This window comes from Phocoena sinus, chromosome X, assembly GCF_008692025.1.
Source record: "Phocoena sinus isolate mPhoSin1 chromosome X, mPhoSin1.pri, whole genome shotgun sequence".
In the NCBI taxonomy this organism is placed as follows: domain Eukaryota; kingdom Metazoa; phylum Chordata; class Mammalia; order Artiodactyla; family Phocoenidae; genus Phocoena; species Phocoena sinus.
Window position 1 is genome coordinate 29,578,611 of NC_045784.1, and position 22,533 is coordinate 29,601,143.

The following is a 22,533-nucleotide window of genomic DNA, read 5'->3' on the forward strand; positions in this document are numbered from 1 at the left end:
GACCTCTGCCACCCAATAGGGTGTGTGTGTGTGTGTGTGTGTGTGTGTGTGTGTGTGTGCGCGCGCGTGTGTGTGTGTGTTTGTGTGTGTGTGATATTTTAGAGCAGTAACCTTTCTAAGCCTCACTTTCCTTAGCTATTAAATTGGGGATAATAACCATACCTAGCTCATAGAAGTTGCTTAAAGACACAGCTAGCAAAAGGTAAATTCAAACCTAGGCAGCCTGGTGCAAGAGCTGTACCCTTAGGATATGATCTGTTCCTCCTGGATGCCCACATCTCCCATGGTCCCCATTCATGACTAAGGACACTCCAGTCTAATTCATACTGAGGAAGAGAAACATTTTCCAAAGTTGCACAAAACCTGCCTACTTCGTCCTGCCAACTTATGTTATTATGCAAAGCAAGGACCAGTGTTTCCTTTCTTCTTCCCTTCAGGCTATGCCCTGGGGGGGCACTTCAGAGGCATAAATATAGGGCCCTTTACAGAGCCGCCTACCAGAAGGATGACAATTCTTTTACCACCAAAAAGCTGGCAAGTTTCTTTGATTTTAGAGGCTTCATCAAACTCCAAGACAGGGTAACCTCCTGCAATCTCTAACAATGGAGGCTGAGTGGCAATTTACCATTTTTCTGTCCTCAGAAAAACTCCCAGGGTGGTAAGTTATTATCCTTCCAGTTACATTTGTGATATTATTCAATGTGTCTTATGGATTAAATATGCCTATTTCATCAACTCATTCCCCATCTATCTGTGACAGAAAGAAGCAAGTTTGATACAAGAAGCAGTGATTAAATGTCTCTCAACCTGTTCATGCATAGAGTGAATAGAACACCAGAATACTTCAAAGTGAGGATACATGACTTTAGCAGCATTACCTAATATTTGAGGGAAACAGTTGTACAGTAAGAAATGATTTATTACTTTCAGATCAGTCCAATCTAAGAATTTCCAAATTCTATAAAATGTACAGTTGTTTTTCTTCCTTTTGCTACACGAAAAACTTTGGGATATAGGATTTTCCTATCACTGAGCAATAACAACCAAATACAGGAATAAACAAAATACTTCACTGACCTGGGGATTTTGGTACATTGCTTTGGGTACAAAGTGGGCAAGGGTATTTAAAAATAAGAAGAATGTCTCACTCTTCTCATTTTTAAATATTTTGTGATACATGCCATGGTTTGTACAAAAGCGCATATATGTGTCGCTTTATCTTGATATATTTTGTACTTTTTTGTCAGTTAAAATTATTTAATTCCTCTATTTAAAAATTCAGTAATAAAGCATAAATCAGCATGTGAATCTCATGCATCCACATACACACATGTATATACTCACGCAAAAGCACAGCATGGTATCTACAATTTCCCTACAGAGTTCTTTTAAACTAAACATAATAGTTACCAAAAGGGACTCATAGTTCTTGAATTGATTTCAAGTTAATCTGCCAGCCAGCTCCAAATGAATTTCCATTCCTATAACATGAAAATTGTCCCATGACAAAACTTTCAATGGGAACAAATTCATTCCTTCTTATGTCTATCATTTGCAAGGCACTATGGTGTGTCACTTGGAAAGGGATCTGAATTACAATTTTTCCCTAAAGCCATACCAGGTACTTGAAATACACAATTTAAAAGAGCATCAATGTTCAAACCCATCAAATTATACACATTATGTGTACCTTTTTGTATATCAATTATACCTCAACAAAGCTGTTAACAAAATAAGGGCACTGATGAACTCATTTTGAGGTCTGTACTCTTTTGAACCCATACATTTGACACCAGAGACCACCTTTTCTTGCTTTGTTCTAGCTCACATGTATGCTCTGGCAGCAAAGATGCTCTAAATCAGAAAACTGTATATAAATACACACACACACACACACACACACACACACACAGAGGAACCATGGGATGTATAGAAGGAATCTGGTACTTTAAATTGCATGGTGATCGCTGCATACCTTAGATTCCTCTTGTGGTTTAATAAAGCATCATCCTAGTATTATGTAGGTAGTATCATTTGTATTTGGCTGATTAAAAAAAACACCTGATATTCAGCGAGTTAAGAAATCAGCCAGTTCAAAGTCAGAAGTGAGATTTTTGAATCCTGTTATGTTAAACTCTAAACCCCATACTTTGTACTATCATAATCTTTAAGAGTATTACCAGATAACGCTTAAAAAATCTGCTGAGTTAAGGACTGGATAACAATTACTAAGGTAATTAAATGTATCTAGGTTTAAGTGAAGGCTTCCATCAATACTGAGAAGACTCTTTCTCAAAACACCCTTGCTATTCACTGAGAAACAGCATCACTATCATAAAGATTCTTGCTAAAAAACACTAAATCTCAGGCACACCCCAAAGCTACTGAATCAGAATCTGAAATTTAACAGAAATCTGAGGTGATTTGGATTCACATTAAAGTCTGAGAAGCACTTATGTATACAACTATTTTCCAGTTGGAGCAAAACACAGAAATAACTATGAAGCAACGTGAACGTTTCATGAGGAAAAAGAGTGTGAAAACGTCTTCATTTATTCCTTTATTACTTTTTTTTTTTTTTTTTTTTTTTTTTTTGCGGTACACGGGCCTCTCACTGTTGTGGCCTCTCCCGTTGCGGAGCACAGGCTCCGGACGCGCAGGCTCAGCGGCCATGGCTCACGGGCCCAGCCGCTTCTTTGCACGTGGGATCTTCCCGGACCGGGGCACGAACCCGTGTCCCCCGAATCGGCAGGCAGACTCTCAACCACTGCGCCACCAGGGAAGCCCTCCTTTATTACTTTTGAAGAGATTTTATAATGATCTGTTAACTTTTAATAGCACTGACTAGATACATACGGGTTTAAAATAAAAAAAGAGATTCCAGAATGTAGTCAAATTATTTTTCTTAAATTCTAGCTTTTTAAAAAAATTGCCATTCCTTGGCTAACCACTGGTATGAATAGTTGATTTTTTAATTATATAAGGTAATCACATTAGTGGGTGAGAAAGTCAGCAAAGTCAAAGTTTTGTTGTTTCTTGTATAATTTTAAAGCATGCTGACAGCAATGTGATAAGCATAAAATCTGAAATAAGTATTCAACACACAGATGCCAATTTGCTTAGAATTACATAAGCATGGAGTTAGGTTAGTTTGGTCAAACATAGTTAAAGTAAATAATGGCTAAAGAGAAAAATAAATATTTTCTTAAGACTCTGAGTTCAGCTCAATCTATTTATTCTCTGAGTTTACAAGATGGTTATTTAGAATAAAATGATACTTTAACCTTGTTTTTTTTTCCCTGAAATGGTCAATTGGGGAAAAAAACTGTTTGACTGGCGGATTAGTAGTTTTATGACTGAGTAGGTAATGTCTCAGAATTTACCTCCTCCAAAGACTAATAAAGAAGAAATTAGTATCTGTCCTGTTTTTTTTTTTTTAAAATTTATTTATTCATTTATTTATTTTTGGCTGTGTTGGGTCTTCGTTTCTGTGCGAGGGCTTTCTCTAGTTGTGGCAAGCGGGGGCCACTCTTCATCGCGGTGCGCGGGCCTCTCACTGTCGCGGCCTCTCTTGTTGCAGAGCACAGGCTCCATACGCGCAGAGCTCAGTATTTGTAGCTCACGGGCCCAGCTGCTCCGCGGCACGTGGGATCTTCCCAGACCAGGGCTTGAACCCATGTCCCCTGCATTGGCAGGCAGACTCCCAACCACTGCGCCACCAGGGAAGCCCGTATCTGTCCTGTTTACAGGAACATAGCTTCTTGAACACTACTGATCTTACCTAATACTGTAGAAATAAAAAGACATGAAAGGATATATCACATTTTAGTCTATTTTATTGTGGCCTGATAGAAGCCAAAAGAAGCTTCATTTTATAAGGTGCTTTACAATGAAAGTATATTGGCAAGCTCTAGTGTCTTGAAGCCATGCAAAAAATGCTTTCAAAACAAATTATCAACGTGTGCTTATGAGATAAAAAAACTTTTCCAAATGCATCACTATAAATGGGGGTAAACACAACTTTTGGTCTATTCTTCCTGCCATCATACACAAAAAAGCACATTTTGCTTTCAAATATGTGACATTTTTCCTGTTCTTAACTTTAATTCATGAAAAATATTTATGATAAGAGAAACTAGCTTGACTTTTACTACAATGTAAGTTATTTTTCCTGAAATGCGGTTTAAGAATATAGATTTTTTTGTTCCTTCATCATAGTTTTTAACTAATGTATTTCAATAACACTAGCTTATTATACATTTTATTGATACTTAAGCTAAATGTACATGGTTATTTTTTGGGGCTTTGGAAAGTGAGAACAAAAAAATCAATGACTAAAAATTAATCCTTGCAAAATAGCAAGTAATGAATTAGAAAGTGAGTGAAAATGCTCTGAATATTCAATAACTTTTAAATTAATAAAACTGCATGTGTTGTATTTATCTTATTTGTCGATGATCAATAAAACTCTCTTTTTTCCTTATTCATTGAAAAGATAAAAAGGAAAATTTAGCAGGTGAAACAGATCCGTTCTACATTGTCATATTAGTTTTCTCTCTTTGTCCTCCTCATTTTTGTTCTTTTAACGTTTTTTTTTGGCCGCAGAGCTTGCGGGATAATAATTCCCTGACTAGAGATTGAATGCAGGTCACGGCACTGAAAGCGCCGAGTCCTAACCACTGGGCCGCCAGGGAATTCCCTGTCCTCCTTACTTTTTTTTTTTTTTTTTGCAGTATGCGGGCCTCTCACTGCTGCGGCCTCTCCTGACGTGGAGCACAGGCTCCGGACGCGCAGGCCCAGCGGCCGTGGCCCACGGGCCCAGCCGCTCCGCGGCATGTGGGATCCTCCCGGACCGGGGCACGAACCCGCGTCCCCTGCAGCAGCAGGCGGACTCCCAACCACTGCACCACCAGGGAAGCCCCCCTCCTTACTTTTGACGTGATGAATATTTCATGATGAATTCCAAGTATGGCCATAATATTGGAGGGCTGGGCAGCCAAATCAGCTAAGAATATTACCAGAATTGTATGCAAGTGCTAGAATTTCCATTTCTGGAAATTTTCATTTCTGAAAATTTCCATAGTACAGAAAGTACTATGTATCATAGAGGTAATATATATAATTTTCCAAATTTTTATGAGTTTGGGTGATTTGAAGTTTTCCAGAAAAAAGTCTTAACATCTAGCATATTTTGTAATTCATGAAGAATACAACAAATGTTGAAAATATGGTCAATGTTGACAGTGGGAAGATCAAAACCCAAAACTGAATGTACTTTTTTTTTTGAAAGAAAAAAAAAGCAATTCAAAAAGAGTACAAGTTAAGTTTCTGCAACTGAAACAATGCAACATTGATTTTACCTTGTTCTAAATCCATCTGGGAATTCATCACTGGTAGAACTCTAAAATGTCATAAAGTTACAGCTTCTAAGTTTGCTAAGGCATGTGCCTTACATACACTATGTGGAATATTATTCACACTTGTATAATACTCCATACAGGAGTTAAACTATTCATAATTTACATTTGTATGTATGTGTGTATATATGTGGTAGAAGACATACACAAATATATAAATATACATATAAATGTGTGTTGTCTATTTTTATTCATTATAAGTTTTGGAAAACTAAAATGAAAGCTTTTTAAACTCTCCATCTACACATGTGGACATTTCCCTCCAAATATCAAGTGTGTTAAACAGTGGAGAAATGAAAACTATTCACAAGAAAAACATTTCAGATAAAAATGTAATCACAAAAATCCATTACATATTCTAAATTTTATTTCTTCTTTATGTGTGTATAGCAAAGTAGTTGTGAAGAAAAAAATAAATTTTAACTTGAAATAGTGCAGAAAAATTCCCTACCTTAGATATACAAAATAGCACCAGACAAGAGATGCATAAATAACCTTAAGAATAAAAGTCGTATATTATGTGCAGGGCTAAACCATTTCAAACACATATTTGGCTGATTAATTAGCAATGGTAAAGGTCAAGATTTGCATAAATGTTTGGAAACAAAGTGCTTATTTTTTCTTTCTATTAGCTGGACCAATACTTTGGAATTTTATATTACTATATTTTGCTTGTGGGTCCTCTCTAATTTATTTGTCCAGATAACAAAAATAAAAACAAATAAATATAGATTAAATCAAAATCTAAGATTAAGAATACCATAGAAATTGAGAAACTTGTCTAATTTAACATACAGAATTACAAACCCTACTTATTTCTAATCTGTGTCTAACATTACACAATTTAAATTAAAAATAATCCTTATATCTGCTCATCCAGCTTCCTTATCTTCTATGTTAACATAACTCCAATTTTGTTCATATATGAAGGAGCATTGTGCTCAGGGAATGGGCCAACCCCAAAGAAGACAACACGATTGTCCCAGGCCAGTCATGTTGTTTCTGTGTCTTTTTTGCTAGTAATTGGCCAGAATGGAGTCATCTTGATATGCCTAAAACAATGACAGGCAAGCTACTGAAACCAAGCAGGACCCTGTGGGGCTCCTGGGCACTGAAGTCTTTCCGTCCCCCATTTATTTTTTGTAGGGAATAAACTCCAGCCTCCATGACCTTCCCTGAGTCCTAAAAGTCAGATTCAAACAGTTGCTAATCAGGGAAGGGAGAGGACACAGAGATAAGGGAAGAGCGGCCAAGAAACAATAGTGCAGCCTTGGGGCAGGGTCCTGGTTCTGCCTCAAGGGATAAAGAGAACAGTACCTTTGAGCTCTTTACAGAACTAAAACCCTCAACAAATTAAAGATGTTAGCACTCTTCATTCCAGAGAAGACCACCTGAGGCCAGATTAAAGGAACCAGAGAAGCTCATCAAAAGACTACCTAAGACCAGAGCAGGTCTCAGGCAGGCCAAGCACACACCCCAATCCTTATCAGCAACCCCACCCTTGAACCACTGCTATAAAACCCCTCAACAAATCCTCCCATTTTGGGACACACAGTGTTGAGGGGCATGAGCCTGCTGTATCTGCACTTGCCTGGCAAAGCAATACAGATATTCTTTCCTACTTCACCCAAAACTGTGTCTCTGAGATTTGATTCGGTGTCAGGGCACAGAGGCCGGATTTGGCATCATGACCTCTGCACTCCTTGCCACATGAGATGATATACCTCTATTTCAAAAGTATGTTTAATTGATGGCCAGGTCTATGGCACTATATGCAAAAGATATATACACATCTAGGTTTTTTACACAAAGGTACATTAGTGGATACTTTTGATATTATCAAAACATTCTTCTCCCCAGAGATGCTGAGAATATGTGGTGTTGGCAGTGTAGGTAGTTTGTGGATCACATTTTGAGAAAATAATGTCTTAAAGGAATTCCAGAGAGAAATAAATAAAATGAGTAAAATTTGGTTAGTTAAACTGTGAAAAAAGAGGCAAATGTTAATGTGTGAACTAAGAACTTTGTATCAATAGTTGAGGAGGGCCATAGAGTTCAGAATAGTTTGAATTTACTGATGACTAAAATAAGTCCAACTAAAACAGAATGCCTTAATGTCACTGCTTAACTACTCAAACATTTGGGAAGTCTTACTAAAATCTCTGTTTGTAATTTCTGAGGTAGCCTGGAAAAAGATTTCAACTTTGGTTATATAAATAGAAATCAATACCTTGATCAATACCTATACACAGCATTTTCTAGCATTCAAGAGGCATGGCATAGAGAGAGAATTTATATGAGGAAACAAACGGAAGAGAAAAAAGGTAGTCAGCCATTTTGAGATTATTTATAAGAAAGCATAAAACAAACATCAAAGTGGCTGCCAGAGACAGTTGTTGACAATTTTTTTCTCAAGTATTATTCCCTTTCTTCTTTTTATCTTATCTGCTCACCTCACTTGCTTACTTTATCTTAAGTTGCCTTCTCTTGGCCACCACATTTTGGCTACACCCCTCTCTTCATTAACAGTCACGTATCTGTTTAGTCTCTGCCCTCCACGGTTCTTTTCTTTGTTTCTCAAAGTTGCAAAATGACAAGTGACTAATCTCATTAGACTGCGCTAAGGGATATCCAGATAGGTAGAAAAACATTATTTCTGGGTGTGTGTGTGTGTGTGAGTGTTTCTGGAAGAGATCAGGGCTTGAATCAGTCGACTGAGTAAAGAAGATCACCCTCAGCAGTGCGGGTGGCCGGGGGACATCATGTGATCGCTTTAGGGCCCAGATAGGACAAAAAGGTGATTGGGCAATTTCTCTCTTCTTGAGTTGGAATGTCTATCCTCCACTGCCCTTGGACATAGGAGCTCCTGCTTCAGAGGATCCATATCCTGTGGAGAAGCCATGCTTATACCCATTTTAGTATTTACATGTCAAGTACATACTGCAAATAATAAGTTAACTAGAAGTTTGATATGGGCCAAGACTAATAAAATGGAAGTTTATTTGTGAATTTATAGAGACATATTGGGTCTTGATAACAATTATTTAATAATGAACAGATGAACCACTTCTGATTAAAAAGAATTAGAAAATAATGGAAAGACGAGCTTTATAGGAAGTGAAGAATTCATCCATTATTGCTCAAAATAGATAAATCAATCATTTCACAGTTGAACAAAGAAATTGCCAATGAATGATTTTTAAACAGCTAAGGACTATGGAGGTGTTGAAAGTTATACATAAAAAAGAAAAAACAAACTATGTTTAGTTACTGTTGATCCATGAAGCAGAACAAATGTGCTTGGCAAAACAAAATCTGGAAGGATTTTATGTGAACACTCCTGTTTAAGTGACAAAATGCCAATGGAATCTTGACATTTCACAACAGATGTCAACCGTCACAAAGTAAAAATATCAGCTTTTTCAGGGGTCCTCTAGTCAGGGAAACCAATAAATCCATAATGTACTAATAGCATTTTCCAAACTTTATTTGGATCATACTTATTAATTTTTTAAATTTCATTATAATTTATTCACAGAGACAACCAGAGAATCCCATCATTAAATAGTAATGGCTCTTGATTAATATTTTAAGATAGTTTTCAAACCAAACTCTTAATACAGCTGATAAAATAAATGAGAAACTATCCATTAAATTAAAAAATACTTTTACGCATTTCTATGAGTAAAAATTATTTTGTAAATAGTAAGAAGAAAATTTCATCAAAAAATAAAATATTTTAAAAATTTTGCATTTAAGTATCTGAGAATATATTCCCAGTAATCTTGACCAGTTTTAAACCTAATTTCAGCAATACTTCTATAATGATTAATTACATATACATTTGCTTTACTTCCTGTCACATGGGTTAGTTTGTCCAGAATGGACACTGTTTTTTTCAGTACATTTATTTACTTTGTTACAACTTAGATGCTTTTAAAGTGAATTTGAAATATTTGCTCTTAAAATTATAATAAAAAATCATGGATTACAAAAGAGATTGATATATCAAATTAAGAAAATTGCCTCAACAAATTCTAGAGTTTATAATTATCCTTAAAATTGGAGCACTGGGGTATATTAGATATATGCCAAGATAGTTATCACGTTTTTCCATGTGTCTTATGCAAGGGCATTTTACTCCTCCTTTAGTCTTTTTTCCCTATATTTTGATATAGATTTTGATCATACTATTCTTGTTTTAGTGGGGAGGTGATGCAAATCATTTGAAATCAGTTTTAATATTCAACAATTTTAAGGTTCACTATTTTATGTAATGCTTCACAGAAAGAATAAATTAGAGAAAAAATAGTCATCACCATACTAAAATAGAAATATTTAGATTGGATGCTCTGATAAATAGATAACATAGTATCAGTTATTAGTATTTGGTTAGAAAAAATCCTAAATGTGTACAAGACTGGGGAACAAATTCAGTTTTAGATCAAGATTTTTATTTCACTCAAAAAAAAAAAGACCGTCCACTGATGATATGTTTATAATTTTTACAAGACAAGAATTTCTTTAATAACCTAAAAGCTACTTGAATGATTATTTAAGGAGTAGACCGACTTATAAGAAAGGATATTATAAATTTTTTTAATCATACCATTTTATTACTCTTACATGTTATCCTTCTATATATTTGTGTTATTTTAAGGTGTGGACAGGTTGTTAATTTTGAAAGACCCTATATATTCATGCATGAGCAAGAGAGACTGCACTGGAAGTGATCTCTTTGGCACAATATTCAAAGAAACTTCTTGTGCAACACTCTCGATCATGAGCAGACATTTAGCAACTATCATGAAAAATTTAATCTTATAACACTGGGCAAATGTCACTGGCCCAGTCATTAAAATCAACAAACCTAAATAAACACCCAGGGTTAATTCCAAATAAATACCACTACTATACTGAACAAAATCAATAGAGAAATAATTATTAAATAATTTTAGTTAAATGAGCATTACATTTCTAAACCACTGGGGAAAGCACTTCTTATTCCAGAATAATATTGATAAAAGAGATTGCCACTCACATGGAACATTCTCTAGGATAGATCACATGCTGGGTCACAAAACAAGCCATGGTAAATTTAAGAAAATTGAAATCATATAGCATCTTTTCCAACCACAATGCTACGAGATTAGAAATCAACTATAAGAAAAAAAATGCAAAAAACCCACAAACGTGTGGAGGCTAAACAATATGCTACCAAACAACCATTGGATCACTGAAGAAATCAAAGAGGAAATCAAAAAATACCTGGAGACAAATGAAAACAAAACATGACAATCCAAACCTTATAGGATGCAGCAAAAGCAGTTCTATGAGGAAAGTTTATAGCAATACAAGCTTACCTCAGGAAACAAGAATCTCAAAAAAACAATCTGACTTTACACCTAAAGCAAGTAAGAGAAAGAAGAACAAACAAAACCCAAAGTTAGTAGAAGGAAAGAAATCATAAAGATCAGAGCAAAAATAAATGAAATAGAGACTAAGAAAACAATAGAAAAGATCAATGAAACTAAAACCTGATTCTTTGAAAGATAAACAGAATTGATAAACCTTTAGCCACACTCACCGAGAAAAAAAGGGTGAGGGCCCACATCAATAAAATTATGAATGAAAAATCAGCTACAACCAACACCACAAAAATACAAATGATCATAAGAGACTACTACAAGCAGCTGCATGCCAATAAATTGGACAACCTAGAAGAAATGGACAAATGCTTATAAAGGTACAATCTCCTAATACTGAACCAGGAAGAAATAGAAAATATCAACAGACCAATTACAAGTACTGAAATTGAATTTTTGATTTGAAAACTCCCAACAAACAAAAGTCCAGGACCAGATGGCTTCACAGCTGAATACTACCAAACATTTAAACATTTACAGAAGAGTTAACACCTATCCCTCTGAAACTATTCCAAAAAGTTGCAGAGGAAGGAACACTTCTGAACTCATTCTATGAAGCCACCATCACCCTTATACCAAAGCCAGACAAAGATACTACAAAGAAAGAAAACTGTAGGCCAATATCATTGTTGAACACAGACACAAAAATCCTCAACAGAATACTAGCAAACTGAATCCAACGATACATTAAAAGGATTATACACCATGATCAAGTGGGATTTATCCCAGAGATGCAAGGATTTTTCAATATCTACAAATCAATTAATGTCATACACCACACTAACAAACTGGAGAATAAAAACCATATGATCATCTCAATAGATGCAGATAAAGCTTTTGATACAATTCAACATCCATTTATGATAAAAATTCTCCAGAAAGTGGGCATACAGGGAACATATCCCAACAAAATAAAGGCCATATATGACAAACCCACAGCTAACATCATACTCAACAGTGAAAAGCTGAAATCATTTCCTCTAAGATCAGGAACAAGACAACGATGTCCACCCTCACCAATTTTATTCAACAGAGCTTTGGAAGTCCTAGCCACAGCAATCAGAGAAGAAAAAGAAATAAAAGGAATATGAATTGGAAAAGAAGAAGTGAAACTGTCAATGTTTACATATGACATCATACTATATACAGAAAGTCCTAAAGACACTACCAGAAAACTACTAGGGCTCATCAATTATTTCAGTAAAGTCACAGGATACAAATTTAATATGCAGAAATCTGTTGCATTTCTATACACTAACAATGAAAGATCAGAAAGAGAAATTAAGGGAACAATCCCACCTACCATCACATCACAAAGGATAAAATACATAGGAATAAACCTGCCTAAGGAGGCAAAAGACCTGTACTCCGAAAACTGTAAGATGGTGATGAAAGAAATCAAAGATGACACAAAAAGATGGAAAGATAAACTCTGTTTTGGATTGAAAGAACCAATATTGTCAAAATAACTATGCTACCAAAGGCAACCTACATATTCAATGCAATCCCTATCAAATTACCAATGGCATTTTTCACAGAACTGGAACAAATTTTTTTTTTAATTTGTATGGAAACACAAAGGACCCCAAATAGCCAAATAGATCTTGAGAAATAAAAACAGAGCTGGAGGAATTAGGCTCCCTGGCTTCAGACGATACTACAAAGCTACAGTAATCAAAAGAGTATGGTACTGGCACAGAAACAGACACATAGATCAATGGACTGGATAGAAAGCCTAGAAATAAACCCACACACATATTGTCACCTTATCTTTGATAAAGGAGTCAAGAATATACAATGGATAAAAGACCGTCTCTTCAATAAGTGGTGCTGAGAAAACTGGACAGATACATGTAAAAGAATGAAATCAGAATGTTTTCTAACACCGTACATAAAAATAAACTCCAAATGGATTAAAGACCTAAATATAAGACCATATACTATAAAACTCCCAAAGGAAAACATAGGCAGAACACTCTTTGACATAAATTGCAGTGATATTTTTTGGATCTGTCTCCTAGAGTAATGGAAATCAAAAGAAAAATAAGCAAATGGGACCTAATTAAACTTAAAAGCTTTTGCGTAGCAAAGGAAACCATAAACGAACCAAAAAGACAACCTACAGAAGGGGAGAAAATATTTTCAAATGATGCGACCAACAAACGATTAATCTCCAAAATATAAAAACAGCTCATAAAGCTCAATATCAAAAACAAAAACAAAAAAACGAAACAACCCAGTTAAAAAATGGGCAGAAGATCTAAATAGACATTTCTCCAAATAAGACATACAGATGGCCAAAACACACATGAAAAAATGTTCAATATCACTAATTATTAGAGAAATGCAAGTCAAAAGTACAATGAGATATCAGTCAGAATAGCCATCATCAAAAGGTCTACAAACAGTAAATGCTGGTGAGGGTGTGGAGAAAATGGATCCCTCCTATACTGCTGGTGGAAATGTAAACTGGTACAGTCACTATGGAGAACAGTATGGAGGTTCCTTAAAAACTAAAAACAGAGCTACCATATGATCCAGCAATCCCTCTCCTGGGCATACATCAAGAGAAAACCATACTTTGAAAAACTACATGCACCCCAATGTTCATAGTAGCACCATTTACAATAGCCAAAACATGGAAGCAACCTAAAGGTCCATCAACAGAGGAATGGATAAAGAAGGTCTGATACATTTAACAATGGAATATTACGCAGCCATAAAGAAGGGTGAAATAATGACATTTGCAGCAACATGGATGGACCCAGAGATTATCATATTAAGGAAAGTAAGCCAGAGAGAGAAGGACAAATATCATATGATATCAGTCATATGTGGAATCTAAAAAAGAAAATGATACAAATGAACTTAGGTACAAAACAGAAACATACACACAGACATAGACAAGAAATTTATGGTTACCAAAGGGGAAAGGGGGGAGGGATAAATTAGGAGTTTGGGATTAACATATTCATACTACTATATATAAAATAGATAACCAACAAGGACCTACTGTATAGCACATGAAAACATACTCAGTATTTTGTAATAACCTATAAGGGAAAAGAATCTGAAAAAATAGATATATGTGTATGTATAACTGAATCACTTTGTTGTACACCTGAAAGTAACACAACAACTTCAATAGAAATAATTTTTATAAAAGATATCACCACTCATATTTCCTACAAAAGGCACTCCATGAATATTTGTTGGTAAAAATATTTTAATATTAGTCAAGTGTGATGATATAAATCGGATTTACATAGCACCTTCTTAAACTTTTTTTTTTTTTTTTAAACATCTTTATTGGGGTATAATTGCTTTACAATGGTGTGTTAGTTTCTGCTTTATAACAAAGTGAATCAGCTATACATATACATATGTTCCCATATGTCTTCCCTCTTGCGTCTCCCTCCCTCCCACTCTCCCCATCCCACACTTCCAGGCTGTCACAAAGCACCGAGCTAATATCCCTGTGCCTTGCGGCTGCTTCCCCCCAGCTATCTACCTTACTACGTTTGTTAGTGTGTATATGTCCATGACTCTCTCTCGCCCTGTCAAAACTCACCCTTCCCCCTCCCCATATCCTCAAGTCCGTTCTCCAGTAGGTCTGCGTCTTTATTCCTATCTTACCCCTAGGTTCTTCATGACATTTTTTTCCCTTAAATTCCATATATATGTGTTAGCATACGGTATTTGTCTTTTTCTTTCTGACTTACTTCACTCTGTATGACAGACTCTAGGTCTATCCATCTCATTACAAATAGCTCAATTTCATTTCTTTTTAAGGCTGAGTAATATTCCATTGTGTATATGTGCCACATCTTCTTTATCCATTCATCCGATGATGGGCGCTTAGGTTGTTTCCATGTCCTGGCTATTGTAAATAGAGCTGCAATGAACATTTTGGTACATGACTCTTTTTGAATTTTGGTTTTCTCAGGGTATATGCCAAGTAGTGGGATTGCTGGGTCATATGGTAATTCTATTTGTAGTTTTTTAAGGAACCTCCATACTGTTCTCCACAGTGGCTGAACCAATTCACATTCCCACCAGCAGTGCAAGAGTGTCCCCTTTTCTCCACACCCTCTCCAGCATTTATTGTTTCTAGATTTTTTGATGATGGCCATTCTGACTGGTGTGAGATGATATCTCATTGTAGTTTTGATTTGCATTTCTCTAATGATTAATGATGTTGAGCATTCTTTCATGTGTTTGTTGGCATTCTGTATATCTTCTTTGGAGAAATGTCTATTTAGGTCTTCTGCCCATTTTTGGATGGGGTTGTTTGTTTTTTTGTTATTGAGCTGCATGAGCTGCTTGTAAATTTTGGAGATTAATCCTTTGTCAGTTGCTTCATTTGCAAATGTTTTCTCCCATTCTGAGGGTTGTCTTTTGGTCTTGGTTATGGTTTCCTTTGCTGTGCAAAAGCTTTGAAGTTTCATTAGGTCCCATTTGTTTATTTTTGTTTTTATTTCCATTACTCTAGGAGGTGGGTCAGAAAGGATCTTGCTGTGATTTATGTCATAGAGTGTTCTTCCTATGTTTTCTTCTAAGAGTTTGATAGTTTCTGGCCTTACATTTAGGTCTTTAATCCATTTTGAGCTTATTTTTGTGTATGGTGTTAGGGAGTGATCTAATCTCATACTTTTACATGTACCTGTCCAGTTTTCCCAGCACCATTTATTGAAGAGGCTGTCCTTTCTCCACTGTACATTCCTGCCTCCTTTATCAAAGATAAGGTGTCCATATGTGCGTGGGTTTATCTCTGGGCTTTCTATCCTGTTCCACTGATCTATCTTTCTGTTTTTGTGCCAGTACCATACTGTCTTGATTACTGTTGCTTTGTAATATAGTCTAAAGGGAGCCTTATTCCTCCAGCTCCTTTTTTCGTTCTCAAGATTGCTTTGGCTATTCGGGGTCTTTTGTGTTTCCATACAAATTGCGAAATTTTTTGTTCTAGTTCTGTGAAAAATGCCAGTGGTAGTTTGATAGGGATTGCATTGAATCTGTAGATTGCTTTGGGTAGTAGAGTCATTTTCACAATGTTGATTCTTCCCATCCAAGAACATGGTATATCTCTCCATCTATTTGTATCATCTTTAATTTCTTTCATCAGTGTCTTATAATTTTCTGCATACAGGTCTTTCGTATCCTTAGGTAGGTTTATTCCTAGATATTTTATTCTTTTTGTTGCAATGGTAAATGGGAGTGTTTTCTTGATTTCACTTTCAGATTTTTCATCATTAGTATATAGGAATGCCAGAGATTTCTGTGCATTAATTTTGTATCCTGCTACTTTACCAAATTCATTGATTAGCTCTAGTAGTTTTCTGGTAGCATCTTTAGGATTCTCTATGTATAGTATCATGTCATCTGCAAACAGTGACAGCTTTACTTCTTCTTTTCCGATTTGGATTCCTTTTATTTCCTTTTCTTCTCTGATTGCTGTGGCTAAAACTTCCAAAACTATGTTGAATAAGAGTGGTGAGAGTGGGCAACCTTGTCTTGTTCCTGATCTTAGTGGAAATGCTTTCAGTTTTTCACCATTGAGGATGATGTTTGCTGTGGGCTTGTCATATATGGCTTTTATTATGTTTAGGAAAGTTCCCTCTATGCCTACTTTCTGGAGGGTTTTTATCATAAATGGGTGTTGAATTTTGTCGAAAGCTTTCTCTGCATCTATTGAGATGATCATATGGTTTTTCTCCTTCAATTTGTTAATATAGTTTATCACATTGATAGATTTGCGTATATTGAAGAATCCTTGCATTCCTGGAATAAACCCCACTTGATCATGGTGTATGATCCTTTTAATGTGCTGTTGGATTCTGTTTGCTAGTATTTTGTTGAGGATTTTTGCATCTATGTTCATCAGTGATATTGGCCTGTAGTTTTCTTTCTTTGTGACATCCTTGTCTGGTTTTGGTATCAAGGTGATGGTGGCTTCGTAGAAGGAATTTGGGAGTGTTCCTCCCTCTGCTATATTTTGGAAGAGTTTGAGAAGGATAGGTGTTAGCTCTTCTCTAAACGTTTGATAGAATTCACCTGTGAAGCCATCTGGTCCTGGGCTTTTGTTTGTTGGAAGGTTTTTAATCACAGTTTCAATTTCAGTGCTTGTGATTGGTCTGTTCATATTTTCTATTTCTTCCTGATTCAGTCTTGGCAGGTTGTGCATTTCTAAGAATTTGTCCATTTCTTCCAGATTGTCCATTTTATTGGCATAGAGTTGCTTGTAGTAATCTCTCATGATTTTTTTTATTTCTGCAGTGTCAGTTGTTACTTCTCCTTTTTCATTTCTAATTCTATTGATTTGAGTCTTCTCCCTTTTTTTCTTGATGAGTCTGGGTAGTGGTTTATCTATTTTGTTTATCTTCTCAAAGAACCAGCTTTTAGTTTTATTGATCTTTGCTATTGTTTCCTCATTTCTTTTTCATTTATTTCTGATCTGATTTTTATGATTTCTTTCCTTCTGCTAGCTTTGGGGTTTTTTTGTTCTTCTTTCTCTAATTGCTTGAGGTGCAAGGTTAGGTTGCTTATTCGAGATGTTTCCTGCTTCTTAAGGTGGGCTTGTATTGCTATAAACTTCCCCCTTAGAACTGCTTTTGCTGCATCCCATAGGTTTTGGGTCGTTGTGTCTCCATTGTCATTTGTTTCTAGGTATTTTTTTATTTCCTCTTTGATTTCTTCAGTGATCACTTCATTATTCAGTAGTGTATTGTTTAGCCTCCATGTGTTTGTATTTTTTACAGATCTTTTCCTGTAATTGATATCTAGTCTCATGGCGTTGTGGTCAGAAAAGATACTTGATACAATTTCAGTTTTCTTAAATTTACCAAGGCTTGATTTGTGACCCAAGATATGATCTATCCTGGAGAATGTTCCATGAGCACTTGAGAAAAATGTGTATTCTGTTGTTTTTGGATGGAGTGTCCTATAAATATCAATTAAGTCCATCTTGTTTAATGTATCATTTAAAGCTTGTGTTTCCTTATTTATTTTCATTTTGGATGATCTGTCCATGGGTGAAAGTGGGGTGTTAAAGTCCCCTACTATGAATGTGTTACTGTCGATCTCCCCTTTTATGGTTGTTAGTATTTGCCTTATGTATTGAGGTGCTCCTATGTTGGGTGCATAAATATTTACAATTGTTATATCTTCTTCTTGGATCGATCCCTTGATCATTATGTAGTGTCCTTCTTTGTCCCTTTTAATAGTCCTTATTTTAAAGTCTATTTTGTCTGATATGAGAATTGCTACTCCAGCTTTCTTTTGGTTTCCATTTGCATGGAATATCTTTTTCCATCCCCTTACTTTCAGTCTGTATGTGTCTCTAGTTCTGAAGTGGGTCTCTTGTAGACAGCATATATAAGGGTCTTGTTTTTGTATCCATTCAGCCAATCTGTGTCTTTTGGTGGGAGCATTTAGTCCATTTACATTTAAGGTAATTATCGATATGTATGTTCCTATTTCCATTTTATATATTGTTTTGGGTTCGCTACTATAGGTCGTTTCCTTCTCTTGTGTTTTGTGTCTAGAGAAGTTCCTTTAGCATTTGTTGTAAAGCTGGTTTGGTGGCGCTGAACTCTCTCAGCTTTTGCTTGTCTGTAAAGGTTTTAATTTCTCCATCAAATGTGAATGAGATCCTTGCTGGGTAGAGTAGTCTTGGTTGCAGGCTATTCTCCTTCAGCACTTTCAGTATGTCCTGCCACTCCCTTCTGGCTTGTAGGGTTTCTGCTGAGAGATCAGCTGTTAACCTTATGGGGATTCCCTTGTGTGTTATTTGTTGTTTTTCCCTTGCTGCTTTTAATATGCTTTCTTTGTATTTAATTTTTGACAGTTTGATTAATATGTGTCTTGGCGTGTTTCTCCTTGTATTTATCCTGTATGGGACCCTCTGTGCTTCCTGGACTTGATTAACTATTTCCTTTCCCATATTAGGGAAGTTTTCAACTATAATCTCTTCAAATATTTTCTCAGACCCTTTCTTTCTTTCTTCTTCTTCTGGAACCCCTATAATTCGAATGTTGGTGTGTTTCATGTTGTCCCAGAGGTCTCTGAGACTGTCCTCAGTTCTTTTCATTCTTTTTTCTTTATTCTGCTCTGCAGTAGTTATTTCCACTACTTTATCTTCCAGGTCACTTATCCGTTCTTCTGCCTCAGTTATTCTGCTATTGATCCTATCTAGAGTGATTTTAATTTCATTTATTGCATTGTTCATCGTTGCTTGTTTCATCTTTAGTTCTTGTAGGTCCTTGTTAACTGTTTCTTGCATTTTGTCCATTCTACTTCCAAGATTTCGGATCATCCTTACTATCATTATTCTGAATTCTTTTTCAGGTAGATTGCCTATTTCCTCTTCATTTGTTAGGTCTGGTGGGTTTTTATCTTGCTCCTTCATCTGCTGTGTGTTTTTCTGTCTTCTCATTTTGCTTATCTTACTGTGTTTGGGGTCTCCTTTTTGCAGGCTGCACTTTCGTAGTTCCCGTTGTTTTTGATGTCTGTCTCCAGTGGCTAAGGTTGTTTCAGTGGGTTGTGTAGGCTTCCTGGTGGAGGGGACTAGTGCCTGTGTTGTGCTGGATGAGGCTGGATCTTGTCTCTCTAGTGGGCAGGTTCACGTCTGGTGGTGTGTTTTGGGGTGTCTGTGGCCTTATTATGATTTTAGGCAGCCTCTCTGCTAATGGGTGGGGTTGTGTTCCTGTTTTGCTAGTTGTTTGGCATAGGTTGTCCAGCACTGTGGCTTGCTGGTCGTTGAGTGAAGCTGGGTGCTGGTGTTAAGATGGAGGTCTCTGGGATATTTCCACCGTTTAATATTATGTGGAGCTGGGAGGTCTCTTGTTGACCAGTGTCCTGAAGTTGGCTCTCCTACCTCAGAGGCAGAGCCCTGACTCCTGGCTGGAGCACCAAGAGCCTTTCATCCACACAGCTCAGAATAAAAGGGAGAAAAAGTAGGGAGAATTAGTAGAAGTATGAGTAAAGAAAGAAGGAAAGGAGGAAAGGAAGGAAGGAAGAAAGAAGCAAAGAAGGAAAGAAAGGAGGGAGGGAGGGAGGGAGGGAGGAAGGAAGGAAGGAGGGAAAGAAGGAAAAAAGAGAGAAAGAAAGATGATACAGTAAAAATAAAATAAAGTATAATATAGTTATTGAATTAAAAAATATTTAGAAAAAAAAAAAAGGGACGGATAGAACCTTAGGACAAATGTTGGAAGCAAAGCTATACAGAGAAAATCCTACACAGAAGCATACACATACACCTTCACAAAAAGAGGTAAAGGGGGAAAAATCATAAATCCTGCTCCCTGAGACCACCTCCTCAATTTGGGGTGATTCGTTGTCTAAAGGAGGGAAGGAAGGAAGGAAAGAAAGAAAGAACGAAGGTAAAGTATAATAAAGTTATTACAATTAAACTTAATTATTAAGAAAAAGAATTTTTAAAAAAAAGTCATGGACGGATAGAGCCCTAGGACAAATGGTGGAAGCAAGAGTATACAGACAAGATCTCACACAGAAGCATACACGTACACATTCACAAAAAGAGGAAAAGGGAAAAAAATCATAGATCTCGCTCCTAAATTCCACCTCTTCAATTTGGGATCATTCCTTGTCTATTCAGGTATTCCACAGATGCAGGGTATATCAAGTTGATTGTGGAGCTTTAATCCGCTGCTTCTGTGGCTGCTGGGAGAGATTTCCCTTTCTCTTCTTTGTTCTCACAGCTCACAGGAGCTCAGCTTTGGATTTGGCCCTGCCTCTGCGTGTAGGTCGCTGGAGGGCGTCTGTTTTTTCGCTCAGACAGGACGGGGTTAAAGGAGCCGCTGATTCGGGGCCTCCGGCTCACTCAGGCCGGGGGTTGGGGGATGGGGGAAGGAGGGGCACTGCGTGCGGGGCCGGCCTGCGGCGGCAGAGGCAGCGTGACGTTGCGGCAGAGGCCGGCGTGACGTTGCACCAGCCTGAGGCCCGCCGTGCGTTGTCCCGGGGAAGTTGTCCCTGGATCCCGGGAACCTGGCAGTGGCGGGCTGCACAGGCTCCGCGGAAGAGGGGTGTGGAGAGTGACCTGTGCTCGCACACAGGCCCCTTGGTGGCGGCAGCAGCAGCCTTAGCGTCTCCCGCCCGTCTCTGGGGTCCGCGGTTTTAGCTGCGGCTCGCGCCCGTCTCTGGGGTTTGCGCTTTCAGCCGCGGCTCGCGCCCGTCTCGGGGGCTCGCGCCCTCAGCCGCGGCTCGCGCCCGTCTCTGGGGTTCGCGCTTTTAGCCGCGGCTCGCGCCCGTCTCTGGAGTTCCTTTAAGCAGCGCTCTTAAACCCCTCTCCTCGCGCACCAGGAAACAAAGAGGGAAGAAAAAGTCTCTTGCCTCTTCGGCCGGTGCAGGCTTTTCCCCGAACTCCCTCCCGGCTAGTCGTGGTGCACTAACCCCTTCAGGCTATGTTCAAGCCGCCAACCCCAGTCCTCTCCCTGAGCTCCGTCCAAAACCAAAACCCGAGCCTCAGCTCACAGCCCCGCCCGCCCCGGCGGGTGAGCAGACAAGCCTCTCGGGTTGGTGAGTGCTGGTCGGCACCGATTGTCTGTGCAGGAATCTCCCCGCTTTGCCCTCCGCACCCGTCGCTGTGCACTACTCCGCGGTCCCGAAACTCCCCCCTCTGCCTCCCGCAGTCTCCGCCCGCGGAGGGGCTTCCTAGTGTGTGGAAACTTTTCCTCCTTCACAGCTCCCTCGCACTGGTGCAGGTGCCGTCCTTATTCTTTTGTCTCTGTTTTTTCTTTTGCCCTACCCAGTTACGTGGGGAGTTTCTTGCCTTTTGGGAGGTCTGGGGTCTTCTGCCAGCCTTCAGTAGGAGTTCTGTAGGAGTTGTTCCACGTGTGGATGTATTTCTGGTGTATCCGTGGGGAGGAAGGCGATCTCCGCGTCTTACTCTTCCGCCATCTTCAAGGTCCCCCCCCCCTTCTTAAACTTTTAACTGCATAACAAACACCACTTGATTATCTTCAAAACAAAAATGGGAAGAATATGATAGGAAAACCAACGAAGCAGGATATATATCTGGTTTTTATGCTCTAATAACTTCAAAGCTTTAGGCAGGTTACTTAACTTCTCTGGCTCCCCAGTTTTCTAACCTGTAAACAGGACTGGATGATCTCTCAAATGAATTCCAACTCTAAAATTCTCTTTTTCTATGGCCTACCTGAAGAATTATTTCTTTAACCAATTAATTCCATTTACATCCTTGATTTTATGTAACGCTACACTAAAAAAGAATTGATAAAATACCACAACACCTATTAGTGATTTTTATTATCTGAGCTATCATAAAAATGGTTGGACTTATTCTACAAGCTAGTCCATATATATCTGCCTTCCTATAAGGACATGATGCAAAGCTTCTACTGGCAGAGACCTCTGTAAAATAACAATATGTTAGATAGCATTTTAACCTGCTAATACTCCCTTTCCTGTTCAGTAGATCTTTGCCTAGCAGTTTAGATTCAAAAGACTTCAAGGCTTTCATACTCTAGACAGGCCATCACAGATTAATTCTTTCCTATCGTGCACTCCTCACTCCTTTAGGACTTGTATATGAGGTTTAAAATTATCCTGTGTCTGCCTGTGTTAAATGGGTATTAGCTAAAGACTAATTTCTTGGTGATTATACGTACCAAGGAAGAAAAATTTCACAGCTTAAGTAGGATTCTAGTTTTGTC